This window comes from Haemaphysalis longicornis, unplaced genomic scaffold, assembly GCF_048455015.1.
Source record: "Haemaphysalis longicornis isolate Haplotype H1 unplaced genomic scaffold, Haemaphysalis longicornis Haplotype H1 scaffold_3, whole genome shotgun sequence".
Classification (NCBI taxonomy): Eukaryota; Metazoa; Arthropoda; class Arachnida; order Ixodida; family Ixodidae; genus Haemaphysalis; species Haemaphysalis longicornis.
The window spans coordinates 236180806-236200295 of NW_027526335.1; the positions used below are offsets into that span (position 1 = coordinate 236180806).

The window sequence follows — 19490 nt, forward strand, 5'->3', positions numbered from 1 at the left end:
CAAAGCACGTGGCTTCGTTCTCGTCAACTTTTGTAACTGCAGATATGGATTTCTTCAATCCACGCCTTGAGGTGAAGTAGTCGAGTTCTGTAGCAAATACTGCAAAAAATTGCCACCACATAGTGCCTTTCTCGCGCTATGTGGTGGCAACATGGCCAGAATTCTTCGTAATATTATCTCATCCACTGCATTCTCAGGTGAACATGATGGAGCAGCACGAGCAGTGCGCCGTTCTCATGTTAGATGAAATACAGCTAACACCTGGACTTGTTTACGACCCTTCAAGCGGCGCAGTGATAGGTAGGCTGACCTTTCTCTTGGCAGATGGGAGCTGCCCCAAGGATACTCTTGCTACACATGCACTTGTATTCATGTTGGGTGGGGTCACTACAAGGTGGAAGCAGACCGTTGCATATGAATTCACTGGGAACTCTTTTAGTGCAGCTGCAGGTAAGAAAGTCTTTGTTACTATTCTGACAGAGTGTGAAAAAATGGGACTTGTAGTAGACGCCATTGTCAGCGACATGGGGGGGGCAATCAGGGCTTATGAAAGGAGTTTGGTATTGTTGTAGGCAGGTACTCCAAACATGCAGTGTTGTGTCCCCATCCTTGTGATCAAAGCCAAAAGCTGCACTTCATGGCAAATGTTCAACATTCATTGAAAAACTTGCGAAACCACCTCACTAGCGGCCAGGCCATTTTCTTACCAGATGACATTGTTAAAAAGCGCAGATTGCCATCTGCAGAGAAAACCTTAGTTATGTAGAAAAGTTGTCGAGGAGGATTCAAAGCTAAACTTGAAAGTAGCAGCGCACTTAAAGGAAGCTTGCTTGAGACAAGGGGACTTCGAGAAAATGAAGGTAGGATTGGCTTTTTTGGTTTTCAACCACGACACTGCAGCTGCTCTTCGTTATCAAGTTCAAATAGGAAAGCTCAAAAAGAAAGCTCTGAAAACCGCTTGGTTTTTTGAGGTAGTGCTTAAGTGGTTTAAAATAATGACTTCACGTACAACCAAGTTGGCTATTACTAGACTGGACGATGTTAAGTACGAGGACAGAGTACCGTTTCTGCATGATGTCATAAAATTATTTGAGACACTGAAGATTGGTCACACTAAGAAAGCAAAATGGAATCCTATTGTTACGTGTGTAACCAGCAACAGAGCGCAGACGCCAATCGTCCAGAGCCGGTGTGCGCCGTTCTGGCGTGTCTCCATCATCCTCATCCTCATCATGGAAATCACAAGCATGATCATCACCGCCTAAGCCGCGAGGAAGACGAGAACGTGCCCCCTTCGTGAGCGCGTGTTCTTGGTGCGACTGCTACCAGGCATCAGGCACAAGTTTTCCAATATAAACCCTCTTTTCTCTCTCCTGCTGGCCCTCATCAATTGTTGCACCGTGACACTGGTGGAGGAGCTGGGTACCGGAGCATCTGATGCCCAGGTCGCCCTCTGAAAGCCCTGAGCGACCTCCTAGCGTCTGCACGCCCGTACATCGCTGCAGCCGCCGCAAGCTAGGCCTACCTCCAGAACACGGCCTCCTGCTTGACACCGCACCAAGGCGCCAGGTTTCTGAACCAGAGGTAATGGCTCAAGCATCGCTGCCGCCTCAGCTGATGCTTCAGCAGCCCCGTACTCCCAGCAGCTTTTACGGAACCGATTCCGAGGACGTAGATGACTGGCTTGACCAATTCGAGCGCGTCGCCAGTTTCAACAAGTGGACACTTGAACAAAAGCTTTAGAATGTCTACTACTCGCTAGAAGACGGGGCGCGGATTTGGTTTGAAAATAGCGAACGAAGGTTAGAGACATGGGACGACTTCCGCCGGGAAGTGCGCGACAGCTTCGCCAGCAGCGACCGTCGAGACCGTGCGCAAAGCCTTCTGGAAATACGGATACAAAAGCCAAATGAAAGCGTCGGGATGTTTGTCGAGGACTTGGCCCGTCTGTTCCGGCGCGCGGATCCGGATATGTCCGAGCCCATAAAGCTTCGGTATCTCATGCACGGCGTCAAAGAACAGCTCTTCGCAGGCCTTGTGCGCAACCCACCGCGTACTGTGCAAGAATTTATTAAGGAGGCAACTGCCATTGAGCGAGCTGTGCAGGAGCGGTGCCGCCAGTATGCCCGAACGTCGATCAAAACTCCGAGCCCGTCCGCGGCATCACTGTCCACCACTATGGGCGACAACAACCTGCGCGAACTTGTCCGCTCGGTTGCTCGTGAGGAGTTGGCAAAGTGCGGAATAGGAATAGCGCCGTCGCAGCCAGCTGTCATCTCGGTTGCGGATGTTGTGCGGCAAGAAATTCGCCAAGCAATGTCTGCTCCTGAGCCCCTTCGTCAACCAATTTCCGCTCCTAAGCCGCCCCGAACCCCCCAGCTTATGCCCCAAATGGATTACGCGACTGCTCTCCGCTGTCACATGGCCACAGCGCCGACCACGGCGACTATGCCACCCCCGACGTACTCCCGGCCGCAACCTCCTGGATCTTGGCCACAAAGGGAATTCCCGGCTCGTCCGCAAATCCGCAAGACCGACGTGTGGCGGACCGAGGACCGCCAGCCATTGTGCAATCACTGTGGCGAGCCAGGGCATGTTTATCGACGCTGCCCCTACCGCGAGATCGGGCTACCAGGATTCCCGCCGACCGCCCGCCGTCCTCGTTCTGGCGAACGGCCCGTCGCCATTTCTGAGTACCTCGCCACGCGTCAGTCTTCCGAGGAGAGTCGTCCGTCACGTTCGCTGTCGCCAGCCCGCTATGCTTCGCCCACCCGTCGCGATTATAGAGGCTCCCTGATAAGGCGGTCTCCAAGTCCGCGGCGGGGAAACTAAAGGGAGCAACCTTGGGAGGCAAGGTTGCTAGCGGCTGAAGCACTGAAGACCTCCCAGTACCATCGATGGCTGACGATGTTACGGCGGCAAACAAGGACGTCGACGCTATCACGAGCGCCGATCTTTTAGTCGCCATCGACGGACACGAGATAACGGCACTTGTGGACACTGGAGCAAGTTATTCAATAGTGAGCCAGCAGCTGGTGGACCGACTAAGAAAAGTGAAGAAACCTGGGGACGGACCCCAAATTCGAACGGCCGGCGGCCACTTGATGACACCCGTGGGCACATGCACCGTCAGAGTTAGAATAGGGGACAGTGATTACGTCGCGACCTTCGTAATCCTTCCTCAGTGCTGTAAGGACATGATCCTGGGGATGGACTTCCTTCAGGAGCACGATGCTGTGATAAACATCCGCGAACAGTTCGTCAGCTTTTCGAGGAAGGAGACCACCCCGGAAGGTCATGAACAACGCATACCTCTGCGCACCATCGGCGACACTAGCGTGCCCCCACGGTCATGCGTGCTTGTTCGCGTTAAGCGCGACGACCTCTCCAGTGGCGATGGAATCGCGGAAGCTGTCGGCCCGCTTCTACTTCAGCATGGAATCACTATCGCTCGGGGATTGGTCACCATTACGCGTGGTGTTACAGAGGTTCTGCTCACGAATTTCTCGAACGAGCGTCGCGAAATCGCCGAAGGAACTACCGTGGCAGTATTTGAGGACGTCCCCGACACGACGGATTGCTTTGTGCTTCAGACCGACCCGACTCCCAAGGCGACGAGCAAGCTTTCACTTGACGTTAACCCGCGCTTACCGAAAACAAAGCGAGAAAAGCTCTTGGAACTGTTGCACAGCTTCACCGACTGTTTCTCGTCAACGTCACGCGTCCGACAAACTCCGCTCACAAAACACCGCATCATCACGGACGAATCTGAGCGCCCCGTTTACCAACATCCCTACCGCGTGTCACCAAAGGAGCGCGACGCGATACGGCGGCAGGTGCAAGAAATGCTCGCTGATGACGTCATTCAGCCTTCGAAAAGCCCCTGGGCGTCGCCAGTCGTTCTGGTGAAAAAAAAAGATGGCACCTTGCGATTCTGCGTCGACTATCGCAAACTCAATCAGGTGACGAAAAAGGACGTATATCCGTTGCCTCGGATAGATGACTCCCTTGACCGCCTGCGGCACGCTCATTACTTTTCGTCCATGGATTTGAAGAGCGGTTATTGGCAAATAGAGGTCGACGAGCGGGATCGTGAGAAGACCTCCTTCGTAACTCCCGATGGGCTGTACGAGTTTAAGGTTCTTCCTTTTGGCTTGTGCTCCGCACCCGCAACTTTTCAGCGTATGATGGACACTGTTCTATCTGGCCTGAAGTGGCAAACGTGCCTTGTTTACCTAGATGACGTCGTCGTATTCTCAAATACATTCGAGGAACACCTAGAGCGACTGTCATCCGTCCTCCAGGCCATACGATCTGCTTCGCTCACACTCAAGCCGGAAAAGTGTCATTTCGGCTATGAGGAGCTGCTCTTTCTCGGCCACGTTGTTAGCAGCGCTGGAATTCGCGCCGACCCTGACAAGCTTTCAGCTGTTTCTCGTTTCGAAACACCTACTGACAAAAAGTCCGTCCGGCGTTTCCTGGGCCTCTGCTCATACTATCGGCGATTCATTGCCAATTTCGCCCACATTGCAGCCCCTCTCACGCGCCTTACTCGCAATGACGTCACTTTTGTCTGGTCCGCTGAACAGCAAGAAGCTTTCGAGCAGCTACGGCGTTGCCTGCAGAACCCACCTGTTTTAGGCCACTTCGACGAGGAGGCCGCCACTATGGTGCACACTGATGCCAGCAATGTGGGGCTAGGCGCTGTCCTCGTCCAATGGCAAGATGGTGCCGAACGAGCCATTGCCTACGCAAGCCGAACGCTGTCACGGGCCGAAAGAAATTACTCGGCCACCGAAAAGGAGTGCTTAGCGGTTGTGTGGGCCGTCCTAAAATTTCGACCGTACCTGTATGGCCGTGCGTTCAAAGTTGTAAGCGACCATCACTCGCTGTGCTGGCTTACAAACCTGAGAAACCCGACTGGCCGCTTGGCACGCTGGAGCCTCAGACTCCAAGAGTTTGATATGACCGTCGTCTACAAATCTGGTAAGCGACATTCAGATGCCGACTGCCTCTCGAGAGCGCCGGTCGGTAACGCGCCCGCTGATGACGATGACGTCGACAATGGACCATTGATTGGAGTCCTCAGTGCGGCCACCATTTCGGAACAGCAGCAGGAAGACCAAGAACTGCTACCAGTGATCGACTTCTTGCAAGGCAAGGCCAACAGGCCGCCTAAGTCTTTTATTAGAGGTCTGCCAACATTCTGCCTTCGCAGCGGCGTGTTATATAAACGAAACTTCGCCCCGAATGGCCGGCGTCACCTCCTCGTCGTTCCGTCACCCTTACGAAACGACATCTTGCAGGCTTGTCATGATGAGCCGTCCGCTGGCCACCTTGGTTACGCACGCACGCTTGCAAGAATCAAGAAGGCGTATTACTGGCCCAAGCTCTCGGCGAACGTGAGGCAGTACGTCCAAACTTGTCGCGACTGCCAGAGACGCAAGGCGCAGCCCGGCAGACCAGCCGGATTTCTCCAACCAATTCAAATTCCCCAAGTGCCGTTCCAGCAAGTGGGAATGGACCTGCTGGGCCCCTTTCCCACCTCTACAGCGGGAAACAGGTGGATAGCAGTCGCCACTGACTACTTGACCAAGTTCGCCGAAACAAAAGCTCTTCCAAAGGCCACCGCGCTTGAAGTGGCACAGTTTTTCCTCACAAGGATAGTTCTCCGACATGGGGCTCCCAAAGTTGTTATTACGGACCGTGAAACCGCATTTACCGCGAAACGTCTGCACGAAGTACTCACACTCAGCGGCACGTCTCAACGAAAAGCCAGTGCGTGCCACCCTCAGACGAACGGTTTGACGGAACGGCTCAACAAAACCATCGCCGACATGCTCAGCATGTACGCTGATGTGTAACACCGGACCTGGGATGCAGTCCTCCCCTACATCACCTTTGCGTACAATACGGCCCAGCAGGAAACGACTCGATTGACACCGTTCACCCTCCTCTACGGCAGAGAAGCTACAACAATGCTCGACGCCATGCTGCTTCACGACATCACCGACGAATATGACATCTCTTCCCAGCAATTCATACAACGCGCTGAGGAAGCCCGGCAGCTTGCCCGCCTCCGCATCACCGAACACCAGCACCTGGACGCCTCCCGTTACGACCTTCGCCGCCGTCACGCGGCGTTTGCACCGGGTGACCTTGTTTGGGTTTGGATACCCGTTCGACGTCGGGGGTTATCGACGAAGCTTCTGCGCAATTATTTCGGGCCGTACAAGGTGCTTCGTCAACTTAGCGAAGTAACTTACGAGGTGGTACCCGAGAATTCTGGTGTTGCCGGTCGTCGTCGATCTCGACCAGTCACTGTCCATGTAGTGCGTTTGAAACCGTATGTTTCGCGCTAAGCCGACTTCACGACCATTCTGGCTTCGGACCCTGTTGACAGTGATCTTCAGCATCGGGACGATGCTATTCCGGGAGGGGGGATAGTGTTACGTTTGTAACCAGCAACAGAGCGCAGACGCCAATCGTCCAGAGCCGGTGTGCGCCGTTCTGGCGTGTCTCCATCATCCTCATCCTCATCATGGAAATCACAAGCATGATCATCACCGCCTAAGACGCGAGGAAGACGAGAACGTGCCCCCTTCGTGAGCGCGTGTTCTTGGTGCGACTGCTACCAGGCATCAGGCACAAGTTTTCCAATATAAACCCTCTTTTCTCTCTCCTGCTGGCCCTCATCAATTGTTGCACCGTGACACTATTCAAACAGGGATTATCTTGGCCACCACAGTCGCCCTTGAACTGCAAGAGTACTATAATAATACATAGGGCTTCTTCTGCGTAATGTTGAGCAGATTCGGCCAAGATGCACGAGAAAACTTGTTCTCCACGTTGCGTTCCAAAAACCCAGAACCAAAGGCGCTTGAGTTTCGTTGTGCACTTCGGTCCGCTACATTGTCGCAATTTCTCTGTCCTAGCAAAGATGGCAGCACTCTCAGGATGATGGGTTGTCCCTAGTAGGCATAGATAAAGGGTAAAAAAACTTAGAGGAGAGGCTTGAAAAGGGTGCTGTTGCGTTTCCTGATGAAGTGCTTGAGCTAAGTGAGGTTGAATAAGATTATCTTGCAGGTTACGTAAGTACTATTCTCAAAACCATGACGTGTAATGAGTGCAGAACAGCTATTACGTGTCAAGAGGCGAGCACATTGACGAAACTAAAGACTTATAGAGATACCATCCGACTTGCCTTGCCTTCACGAAACTAAAGTCTTATAGAGATACCATCCGACTTGCCTTGCCTTCACGCGCTGTTGTGAGCTTTCTGGAAACTGCAGAAAATTTCTTCCGTGTGAACAGTGACGGGCTTCTTCAGAACAAGATAACGCTTTCCGAACTCGAGGTTTTTAGATCCGAAATTGTCACATCTGTCAAGTGTTTCCCATCGTGCCACAGTGTTGAGAACAAGCTGCTCAAGGTATTCTTAAAAACGAGACTACACATTCTTCTCCGCAAAGAAAATGAGCGAGTAAAAGTCGTACGAAGTGTGGAAGTCGCAGCATTTCAAAACAAGCAGGTACAACGAACGTGCAGTAATTCTAGTCAATGAGCTTTATGCATTGTACAGGCTTGTCTAATAGCTAGTCCTTTTGAAGCATATAAAACAAGTCGTGGAATACAATTTTATAACGAAGAAGTGGTGTTGCAGTCCACTCGAGCATTATAGACAAGCGTTCTGCCGACTGTTCGTGCTTGTGAACTAGTCATTTTGAACTATAAAAGTGATCATGTAGAGCGAGATTTTTCTATTGCAGACATTTGTTGTTTGTTTTGGGTGTTCATGCTTTCTCTTGCTTCATATGCTGGGCCGTAGCCAGAAATTTTTTTCGGAGGGGTTATGGGTTTCGGGAAGGGGGTAGGTTTGCCGAAAGCAACTGTAAGTGTTGCTTACGCGCTGCCTGTAAAAGATTTCGGGAGGGGTTCAAACCCCCAAACCCCCCCTCTGGCTACGGCCCTGTTCATATGGCCTTTCATGCAGTTTGTTTACAGTAGCTGTGGTGCTGTATATGTTTGCCGTATAATACTAATACTACTACTATGTGAAAATTTGTCCGAGACTTTCAACAGTTTTTGTTCACAGGCATGGCCTTAGCCTGTATACATCATACTACCTTGCAATGTGTTTTGTTAAGCTTGTTCATCCTCATGTAAATTTTGTTCCCAATGTACATTATGTTAAGACCGCCCTATAATCTTTTTCGCAGTAGGTTATGCAGTTATTGTAACATCATTATAAGCACGGTTTGATTAATGTATTATTGTGGTCTTTTGTTTCATAAAAACCTATTGTTTTTGTGACGGCCAATTCTGATCTGTATTCTTATTAGCCTTTTCGTTGATATACAGCCTTTGCCATTTCTTTAGTCATGGTCAATCTACAGTTCTGTTGGATTCAGTGCTTTGCAGTTCTTAGTTGTGAACTCTATGAATCATGACCTAGGATAGATGTTTGTCTGCGATACAGCATGTTGTTATAATCTTTACAATCCAGTGGGCGATCATTGCAGACTTCGAATAAAATCCTGATTTTGTAACAACGGTTCATTTTTGTAGTGCACCTTATTGTTTTGTCTCAATTATTGTGATATGGTTTCTTTCGAATTTGTTTCGGACGTATTCTTGTGCTAGTGCCGTGTACAAATATGCCAGAATATATCCCAGTACAAAGCAATTGTGTGTCCCTGCTTCTTTTAATATTGCCTGCATACAATCACGCCCCGTAGAGAAAAGCAGGTTTAGCATGAGCAATTACCTTCAGTAATTAACTGCATGAGCAATTTGTGTGAACATTGACCCCGCAGAAACTGATCTCAAGAGAGCACAATCGAATTTCAGTCTATCCATCGATTGCTGCAGTCGTCTCTCGTGCCTATTCCCGAGATTACAGCCTACATTTTTTACACAGTTCTTACCTGAACAGATGGCAGAACGTGCAATCTAATGCATCCGGCTGATAATTTGGGCAGCAGGGATTTCACGCCAATATGTATACGGTACGCACAAATGGTGTGCAACAAGATGAGGAAATTTTAAAATACGGTGACGAACTCTAGGACGCGTGCTCTGTACGACGTGTGGACAAGTGTTTTCGCAGTGCGCCTTAATTCTTCACTAAGATGCACAACTCTAAAGGATCAGGGTGTCGCAGCCGTGCTCCGCATCACGATGCGTAGAGATGATAAGATAATCCCCACGAAACATATTATCCTGACCTTCAACTGCTCCTCACTTCCTGACCATATCAACGCAGGGTTCATCCGATGCACCATTCGTCCTTACATTGCGAACCCGCGCCACTGCTTTAAGTGCCAGCGGTTCGGGCACGGAAACAACTCCTGCCCTGGTCGTCTGACCTGCGCAAAATGCGCTCAGCATGATCATCCATCTGATAATTGTCCATCGTCAACCCTCACCTGCGCCAGCTGCCAGGGACCTCATGCCGCCTACTCTCGAACGTGCCAGAAGTTTAAGCAGGAGAAGGCGATCATTAATGTGAAGGTAACTGAGAACATCACCTTCCCAGAGGCGCGAAAGAGGTTGGCCTCTTTCCCCCTGGGGAGGTACGACGACGCGGTTCGGCGGGGGCGGAGCGGGGTCTGGTGTCCACAGGGACCCAGTTCAGCGAGCCTGACCTGGTCCCACCCCCGCCCTCCGCTGGGTTGCCTCACGCAGCCCAACCCGGCACCACGCCGCTTGCTGAGGCAGCAGCGGTTGTGGTGAAAACCACTTCTGTTGGGACCGGTGCCGCTCCCGCCTCTGCCTCCCCGTCCTCTAGTGCGTTGGAGGTTGCCGAGGTGATGGACACCACGGGCCCCGCATCGGCTCCCATCGACACCGCACCGCCCGTGCCACTTTTGGCGTCCCCGACGCCCGCGGAGGTGGCGGCTGAAACGAAGGGCTCCCGAAGGGGGGCCAAGTCTGGGGGGCCCGGTCCGTCGGGTACCCCTCGGACATCCGACGGCGAGATGGTTGTCGGGCCGTTCCTGCCTGCAACGCAGCGCAAGGAGCGGCCTCCGACGCCCAAGCCAGCAGCAGAAAGGCCCAAAAAGCCAAATCCTAGAGTAACAGCCCCGAAAGACACATGAACACACAAACACACAGAATTCAGTAGCTTCTATATCTCCATAATGGGAAGAGAAACTATTACTCAATGAAACTGTAGAGGCCTCATTAAAAATCTTGATGATGTCCATGAGATATTGCATTCGAACTAGCCAAGTGTGATGTGTCTTCAGGAGATGCATTTGAATCCCAATCACACAAATTTCTAAATAGGTACATGGTATTCAGAAAGGATAGGGTTGGCTGCACACACTCTTCGGGCGGTGTAGCCATAATAGCCTGGAAATCCCTAGCATGCCACCCTATCACTCTCAACACCGTCCTTGAGGCTGTAGCAATATGCACAATAATTTTTAATAGGTTGATAACGGCATGCTCAATTTACATTCGTCCTGATTATGCACTTTCCAGCTCTGACTTCGAGGCGCTGGTCGACCAGCTGCCCAAACCGTACATCCTAACAGACGACCTTAATGCACACAACTCTCTTTGGGGCTCCTCCAGAACGGATGCCCGAGGTCGCCTGATAGAGAAATTTCTTACATCTTCAGGAGCATGCCTTTTCAACAAAAAGCAGCCTACATACCATAACTTAAGACATAATACATACTCACATCTCGACTTGGCTATTGGGTCTGCAATTCTCTTTCCATGTGTTGAGTGGGGCGTGGGCACTGACCCATTAGGTAGTGACCATTTCCCCACTTCCCTAACATATATAGGTAAAGGCCCATGCAGTCCATCTTCCCATAACAGGTTTAATGAATCAAAAGCAAACTGGAGTATATTCACAGAAACATCTAAACATCTAAACACCTACACGTGGAGGAGGCACCCCAACTCATTGGCACACCTCCGCGACGCTGCCTAAACGTCCATTCCCCATGCCTCCAGCGCTACGCGCAACCAAAGGAGGCCGTGGTGGAATGAGGACTGTAGGCGGGCGCGAGAGGCCCAGAACAAGGCGTGGGGTGTCCTTCGCCAGTACCCCACATCAGATAATCTCATTTCGTTTAAACCGGCCAAGGCTTTCGGGATGCGAGTGCGCCGTGAGGCGAAAAGGGAGAGTTGGCGCACCTACCTCACTTCCATCAACTCATACACTGACACGCGAAAAGTATGGACACGAATACATAAGCTAAAAGGACTACAGACACACAGCCTGCCCAGGGGACACACTGGAAGACCAGGCTAACACACTCGCACAACACTTCCAACATGTGTCCAGTTCAGCGCACTACACCAACACTTTCATAAAACACAAAACATCCTGTGAGAAGTCCTTGCGAGACAGTAATAGGTCGACCTCATCTCATAACACCCCCTTATCACTGCATGAGCTGAAGATCGCACTTTGTACTTGTAAACCTTCAGCTCCAGGCGGAGACAACATTACATACACTATGATTCAACACTTGCACACAGACACACTTGAAACCCTCCTTCACCTCTACAACCAAATATTTCTTTCGGGGCACCTCCCAGGGTCATGGAGGGAGGCCATCGTAGTGGCCTTTCGGAAAGAAGGGAAGGACCCTGCCTCTCCCACAAGTTATCGTCCCATTGCCCTCACAAGCTGCCTGTGTAAGCTGTTCGAGAAGGTGATCAATAGGGGACTCATGTACTAGTTAGAGTACAATGGTCTTCTCGACAGCAGCCAGGCGGGCTTCAGGGCTGGGAGATCCACCAATGATCAACTGGTTGCATTGGAAACATATCTAAAAGATGCCTTCATTCATAAGCAGTATTGTATAACAGTCTTCTTCGATATGGAGAAGGCCTATGACACGGCCTGGCGGTACGGCATCTTGTGTGACCTCAAGTCGTTTGGTGTTTCCGGCAACATGCTGAACACGCTCAGTAGCTACATGTCGGAAAGGACCTTTCTAGTGAGGGTTGGCAGTGCCTTTTCGAATGTATACGTGCAGGAAAATGGCGTCCCTCAAGGCGGTGTCTTGAGCTGCACACTGTTTATTGTTAAGATGAACTCACTTCGGAAGGCATTGCCACCAACCATTTCCTGTTCTGTATATGTAGATGACGTTCAAATATCTTTTAAGTCCTGTAACTTTTCAGTTTGTGAACGCCAAGTCCAGCTTGGAGTGAACCAACTTGCTGGCTGGGCGGACACAAACGGTTTTAAACTGAACCCTGGAAAGAGTACTTGTGTTGTGTTCTCCCGCAAGCGCGGGATTAAGGCAGAGCCGGAGATCACCCTTCATCGCGCTTCTATCCCTGTAAAAAAGGAGCAGAAGGTTTTAGGTGTCATATTTGATGAAAAACTCACGTTCATTCTACACATCAAACAAGTTAAACATAAATGCCTGAAAAAACTAAACATTCTCAAAGTCCTCTCCCACCAGTCCTATGGTGCAGACAAAGAACTCTTTCTTCGCGTTTTTACCGCCTTAGTCGGGTCTCGGCTAGACTACGGTAGTGTTGTGTATTGGTCGGCATCAAAAACAGCTATAAAAATGCTTGACCCAGTTCTCCATTTGGGCCTGCGCCTTGCGTGTGGTGCTTTCCGCACTAGCCCGGCCCAGAGTCTGTACGCTGACAGTAACAAATGGTGCCTGGAACATCAACGAATGTACATAGATTTATTATATGCTTTTAAGGTCTCATCATTCAAAAACCATCCTTTTAAACCTGTCCTCAACGATACATCTACAACCCAGCTATTCTCAAATCGTCCATCTGTACCTTTGCCCTACTCTCTGAGGGTGAGAGAGGAAGCTTCAGGTATTTGCGTTGGGTTTTTAGATGTCTGTACATCATCATCATTTTTTGACGTTATACCACCATGGCAACTACAGCCTGTTTGTTGTGATGTTTCTTTTATGAAAATAGATAAAAACAGGGTTCCGAGAGCTGCGATTCTGCAGCATTTCTTGTCGCTTCAGGATAAATATAAATGTGCCGAGTTCTATAGCGATGCCTCGAAAACTTCAACCAAAGTGTCGTGCGCCGCTCATGGTCCCAACTTTATTCCTTGCAGAACCATGAGTGTACACACCACTATCTTCTCTGCAGAAGCATATGGCATTTTAGTCATCGTTCAGCACATTCTTAAAAAACAAATTCTTAAATCCGTCATCTTCACAGACTCTTTGAGCGTTGTGCGTGCATTGTCTTCACACAGACCCAGGAAAAACCACATTGTCAATCTTGTCTCTAATTTCATAATGTCTATATATGCAAATAATTTTCAAGTAATCCTGTGCTGGGTTCCAGGCCATGCTGGAATCGCGGGGAATGAGACCGTAGATGAAATGGCCGCCACTTCTGCACTTGCAAACACAGTGGACATAACAGCAATACCCTACCACTGACCTCAAACCACACATCCGACAACACCTTCGCAAAAAATGGCAAGCCGACTGGAATACACAGACAGACAACCAGACAACAAGTTACACATAATAAAGCCACACTTAGGACAATACACTAGTGACTCACACAACAGATTCATCGAAGTTGCCCTAGCTACATTACGGATAGGCCACACACACGCGATACACTCCCATCTGCTCACTGGATCTCCAAGACCCCTGTGTAGCAGGTGTGGGGAGGGCCTATCCGTACTTCACATCCTCATCACATGCAAAGCACTCCAGACAACAATACGCAAGCACTTCCTTTAACTCTACAGACAACACATTCCACTACACCCAGCACTCTTTCTAGCGGATGATCCCGTGATTCCTGTGCAACGCACTTTTAAGTTTCTCAGTGACATCAAGTTTTTACATATCATTTCCTATCACGCGCAGTTTTTTAAAGCTTTATTTCATGCCACGCACCATCACAACCTGGCCCTTTACACCAGCCATCCTCACTGTCTTTTATTGATTTTACTTTTGTTCTTGCTTACTGATTTCAGTGTCTACGTTCTCACCTCTCATACTTAACCACTGTTTTGGCGCTCTTTGCCCCAGTTGGCCTTGCGCCATTAACATCCAACCGTCATCATCATCACGATGCACAACTCTATCCACGTTTGCTAAATCGTGTAGCAGTGCAGTCACGGCCAGCTCGGCTGTAGCAAGCTGTAATTTATCAAAGCCCACACATGAATCAATGTTAGCTATACAGCATAAAAAGAATTCACGATTGCGCTTGTTAGCGCGCTTCTGGCCTTGGAATACGGCAGTTATTATAAAACTGGGCACTACAGCTAATTGTAAGCTGAGCGCATTCTTTAACTGCGCGTTCTTTGTGCCAGCCTTTTCCAGATACGCCCTAGAAGTAATTGTGAACGCCAGTCGCACGAACATTGTTATGCCACGGACTCACTGCGAAAAGTACAGCCGTCATGGGCGAGGCCAACGAGGAGACGCGAAAACTTTGACCCTGACAGCAGCCTATACGCCTCGAGATTCGCGATCACTGCGCCTCCTGCCGCGGCTTCTCCGCGGCGTTTGCGGGATTAGCGCTGCGTGACTGATAGGTGGCCATGCAGTGCTTTGGTTCTCTTTCGCTTCTCTTTGCCTTTCCGCGCACTAAACAACTTGTTATGGCGACGTCTGTAAGCTAGCTGCATGTTTAGGGCACTTAAAAAAACAGCTGCGTCTTGGTAGAGCACTCTAACGCCAACGAGAGCGACCTGGGGAGGCGGTTTTGCGCGTTTCTTGGCTGCTCTTGCGGGTGTCGGCGACGGCAGCAGCATGTCACTCACGTTCTAACACGTCAGCACATGTGAATTTTATTTATTGTCGCCTCGTTTAGACCTTATATTGGCACTTTAAGAGGTTGGTTCGTTTTGCCACGCAGGCAACAAATGCGGCTTTGCTTCGAATATGTACGTCGCAGAAAAATATGTTTCGGGGATGCGATAACACAATAGGTGGCAATAACTTGTACCTTTTATGAGAATATAAGCCACGCGAAAATGGTACGTACACTCAAAGGGTTTGCTTTATCAAGCGGGTGCCTACTCATGCCTTATAGCAAGCGCCAAGATTTAAGTTAATGAAACATCGGAAAAATGAATGGTCTGCAAGTCAGGAATGAATAGAATAGTCGTACGGGAAGGAAAAAAACCCAGTGCAGCTTCTGAAAGGCTACAGACGTTTGTTTAAGTAAGGTAGTATTCACCAGGGGGGGGGGGGGGGGGAGAGAAGGGGGACGCTTAACTATATCGTTTACAAATGCGGAGAAAATCAACAAATGAACCATTTAGTAATCACACATACAAGCTTCGTGTTCACTTTTCGTTTGTTTTTCGCCTTCAACGAGCGGCTGATGACTCGGCGGACGCATTTTTTTAAGAATACGGGATGGGCAGTTCACAAGCGATACGAGGTGTCGTTGGAAGAGTTGATTGATTGATTATAGGTTTTAACGCACCGACGCAACGGAGGCGATGGGGCACGCCGTAGTAGACGAGGGCTCCGGATTAATTTCGACCACCAGGAGATCCTTAACGTGCGCCGAAATCTCGTACACACGGACTCGTTGGAAGAGTGGTATCTGATAAGGCTCTCTGATTTCGGTTTATGCGAGATTCTGCAGTCTCTCTGTGTCATATGACGATGTTTCCAAGAAGAGTAGTCGCGAACGCGGATTACTATATAAGCCCTTCTCTGTGCTTCTCGTGGAGGATAAAAGTAACAGATGAATCTTTGCAAGCGCTCACCTCGGGGTAAGACGACCCCGCATGAAAGTTATCGTCGTGTAATGACTCCCGAGTATAATTTTGCATTATCCATCGCACTTCTTACGAAAAATGTTTATGAAATTGATGTCGCATTGCCTGGTTTAGGGTAGTGATCAATATAAGCGTAACTTGCGTGCTGTCAGGTATGAGTGCTACGCTAGGTTATGTAAGCGCACTATGCCGATTTACATGATAGCGTATGAGCGCAAATGGCATCGGAGGAAACACGGCTTACGGAGACACTGCCACTAAATTTCAGGGCAGCGGGATTGCAATCAGCTGCATGCATATGCCGGCTTCGGGACACCGGCCTGTGACACACACCTAGCGCTCATATAGACCGAATTTACCACACTAAGATCGCGTCATAAACATTTATACTCCCGTAAACACACCACGCTTGCAAACAGAGTGCCTGCTTCACAGTATTCTGTATTTAGAACGCGTAAAAACGGTAAATCGCTGTCCTGAACGAGCCCCAAAAACAACGGCGACAGCGGGGAGCGGGCCGGAGACTCCCGCGGCTGCTTTCGAAACGGGCCGCTAGGGGTATTTCAGTGGCGCCCCTACAGGCCGCGCTCGAGGCGTATAATGACGTGAAGGCGACATATATTTTGCAACAGCGTCAAAGCACCGGAAAGTGCACGGAATAAAGGTGGCATGAATGTCAGTAGCTAATGCGGGACGCATACTGATCGCTGCCTAATGATGTACAACTAACGCAAAAAACGCGAACGCAAAAAAGCCAGCGCAGCGCTCGAACTGCCGCGAACCAAGGTCACCGCGAACCATGCGCAAGCCCTCTGTGCAGTGCTTGCACGACCACAACTTAATCACGCAAATGCAAGAACGGAATTACTGTAACAGAGCAATTTGAAACGTCCACGTTCGATCCTTTCGCGTTAACGAACTATCCTGAGCATGCCGCACACGTAAACAAACACCGGGCTGTCCGTATGCGCCAGCGGCATCCATCCCGCAAATATCCCCTTCTACACAAAAATATACAACAAAACAGCCTCACTTAGGGCGTGTTGGTAATACGGGGCTCTAGAAATACTATGTAACAGAACAGTTTGAAACGTCCACGTTCGATCCTTTCGCGTTCACAAAACTATCCTGAGCATGCCGCACATGTAAACAAACACTGCGCTGTCCGTATGCGCCCACGGCATCCACCCCGCGAATATACCCTTCTAGACAAAAATATACAACAAAACAGCCACACCTAATGCGTGTTGGTAAAACGGGGCTCTAGAAATACTATTAATGCTACTAAAGAGCGATTGCGGCGCGAAAACAAGAGCAAACTGCACGAAAAACTGCAGCGAGCGGCCCGAAGCGTTGCGAGGGCGTGTGCTCTGGGGAAGCCAACAAAAATGGCGGCCCCGCCGCGGAGTTAAAGGGACCGCGGCGCCGCGGGTGAGGGAGACAAAAAAGAGGAGGACAGCGGAGAAGAAGGGAGCAGTTGGCGCTACCTTAGTAATTTTAGGGACCTTATGAGCAGCGCGCCTGTAGCGCCACCGTGCAGCAAGCGCGGGAATTTTGTGTCACGTGACCCATCCTTACGTCCAGATCGCGCTATGCTCTCACCTAGAAGTCAGGGCGGTCGGGAGCGCTCCGAGTCGGAGGCTGACGCTCTGAAAGAACCAACCGAAGATAGTTCGAGCGCTCGAATTCTACCACTTTTCTGCCGCTTTTCGGAGCACTCCAGAGCACTCGTAAACACCCAACCTAACACGCCATATGTAATCGGTTCTAGTGCTGAACATGAGCTAGTGAGTCGCTAGGCCCATTTATTTTTTCCTGATTATATTACTTACTTTTAGAGAAGCTGATGTTAAAAGTGGTGTCAGTACGATTATAACAAAGAATCTTTCCAATGAACCGAACTTGTGTTTTGTCTGCATGGCCCCATTAAATGAAACGCGCGGGGGGCGGACGCTGTTGATAATTAGGGTACATGCACATTAGCGAGGGGTAGCCGTGCCGACATGGGCCGAAAGCGGCTTGTCGCAGCCTGGCTGGTGAAGGCTCACAAACTTGCCGATGCCACAGTGGGGCTAGAGTGGCGGCGCTCGCACGGGCGCTCGTGCTTTCGGCCAGCTGTGCCATGGCGGTGGTATCATGGTCGACCCGTCCTGAGCGCGCCCTTGAGCGAAATCTGCCCCGCTTTTTCACGCGACATGCATTCTCGCTGAGACGGCGCATGCTCGCGCCAGCAGCGGTGCGGAAGTGGGAACTGGCTGACAAGACCACGGTGTAAGATATACTATTAGGCCAGGACACAGCTTGCAGAACAAATGTGTCCTTGTCGTTTTAATATAGGCGCCAAACTGACGCCGCTGAGACCGTTGACTGCAACGCACTCCAGCAGCAGAGAAAAGAAGCGGCGCGAGTGCCGGCCATTAGGAGGTGTTCACATCTTTTCGGGTCCTTGTCCAGGCTTCTCAGATGCTTCCGTAACCGGTAGTCTGCTCGATGTTTGCTCTCCGTAGTTTTGCCGGTTCAAGATGGAGAAGAAGATAACCAAAGAAAGCCGTGCGAAAGGCTCTGCGCTCGCCCAAGAGTTTCAACGTGTTGTGGGCATAAGGTTTGAGTCGGTAATAATCGAAAGAAGGTATAAAGCACTAAACCGAAGGGAATGGGTGCCGCGGTAGCCGCTGAGTCCTTAAACAAGGGACATTTCATGCTTGCCCAACGAAAACATTCGGTGCAGATACCTGTTAGACTGCGTCATGCAACGGCTGGCAAGAAAACGTGAGGGCATTTAACGTTCCCGGCCGTCCTTAACGAATGAATGGGTGCTCTGCAGCCATGCCCAGAAGAAAATGATGCTTTTCTCTGAAAGTGCGTTTGCGCCGAAGGGTACTGTTCGGAGCTTGCAGGGGAAGTACTACTTGTTGAAGAGGTGCCCGCTCGCAAACGATGCAGTGCCGTCGATGTTACCGTGTGCTACAGCCCCCCAGCCATTCACAGCAGCCAAAAGAAACCGCCCGCTACCGGAACAACGCTCCGACATAGAAGCACAGCAGCCTAGTTTCCGAAATGAAATAAATTAGCAGCGAGTACGCTGTTTCTTCGTCGCAAATGATGTTGGATAACGTAAATGACGTTGGACGAAGCGATGTTGTCAGTCACTGCTGGTGTCCAATTTTCAGAGGTGCTGCGCACGTGTTTAAATGATCTTCGGATGTCCGAACTCTCGCAGCTGTTACAACAATGCAACAAATTGCGAGTTAAGATCACGGTGTGTGAGCTCGCATGGTGAGATCATGCAAACAACGTTGGTTTACACGCATGCCCCCGGTGCCTCCGAACCGCCTTGCTTTGCACAGTCGTCCGGCAAGCCACTTGAAGTCAAGGACGCTGTAAAGCCGAGCTAGGAGTTCTGCCTCCCGATGTCCTTTCAATCAAAGGTCTACGCGCGGCGCCACCAAGTTTATTTGACAGATTTTTGAGCCTCTGTGTCTACACCTAAAAGTGTTTCTTACATCGCAGACAATACTACCACTTTCACAATGCTTTCCTCTTTCGTTGCTGCTCGCTCTATCTTGCCTACCTTCGCCCCGCACGGGGCACCTTGAGTAATCACGGTGATGGTATTGGCGACACCGCGTACCCCGAGCCCCCAAACATAAGCTCAAAGCAACCATGGCGATGTGTTGTAAGGTGAAGGGCAGAAACCACAAATGGTGGCCGTCGGAGCCCAGGTCAAGCTCCGGTGGATGGGCTCCCTGCCTGTTTACCTCAC

At 50.3% G+C, this 19490-nt stretch overlaps 1 pseudogene; it reads left to right on the plus strand.

Annotated features, from left to right (window-relative positions):
- The first annotated feature begins 854 nt into the window (after window positions 1–854).
- On the plus strand, window positions 855–19122 carry LOC144173787 (uncharacterized; annotated as a pseudogene).
- Window positions 19123–19490: the final 368 nt, after the last annotated feature.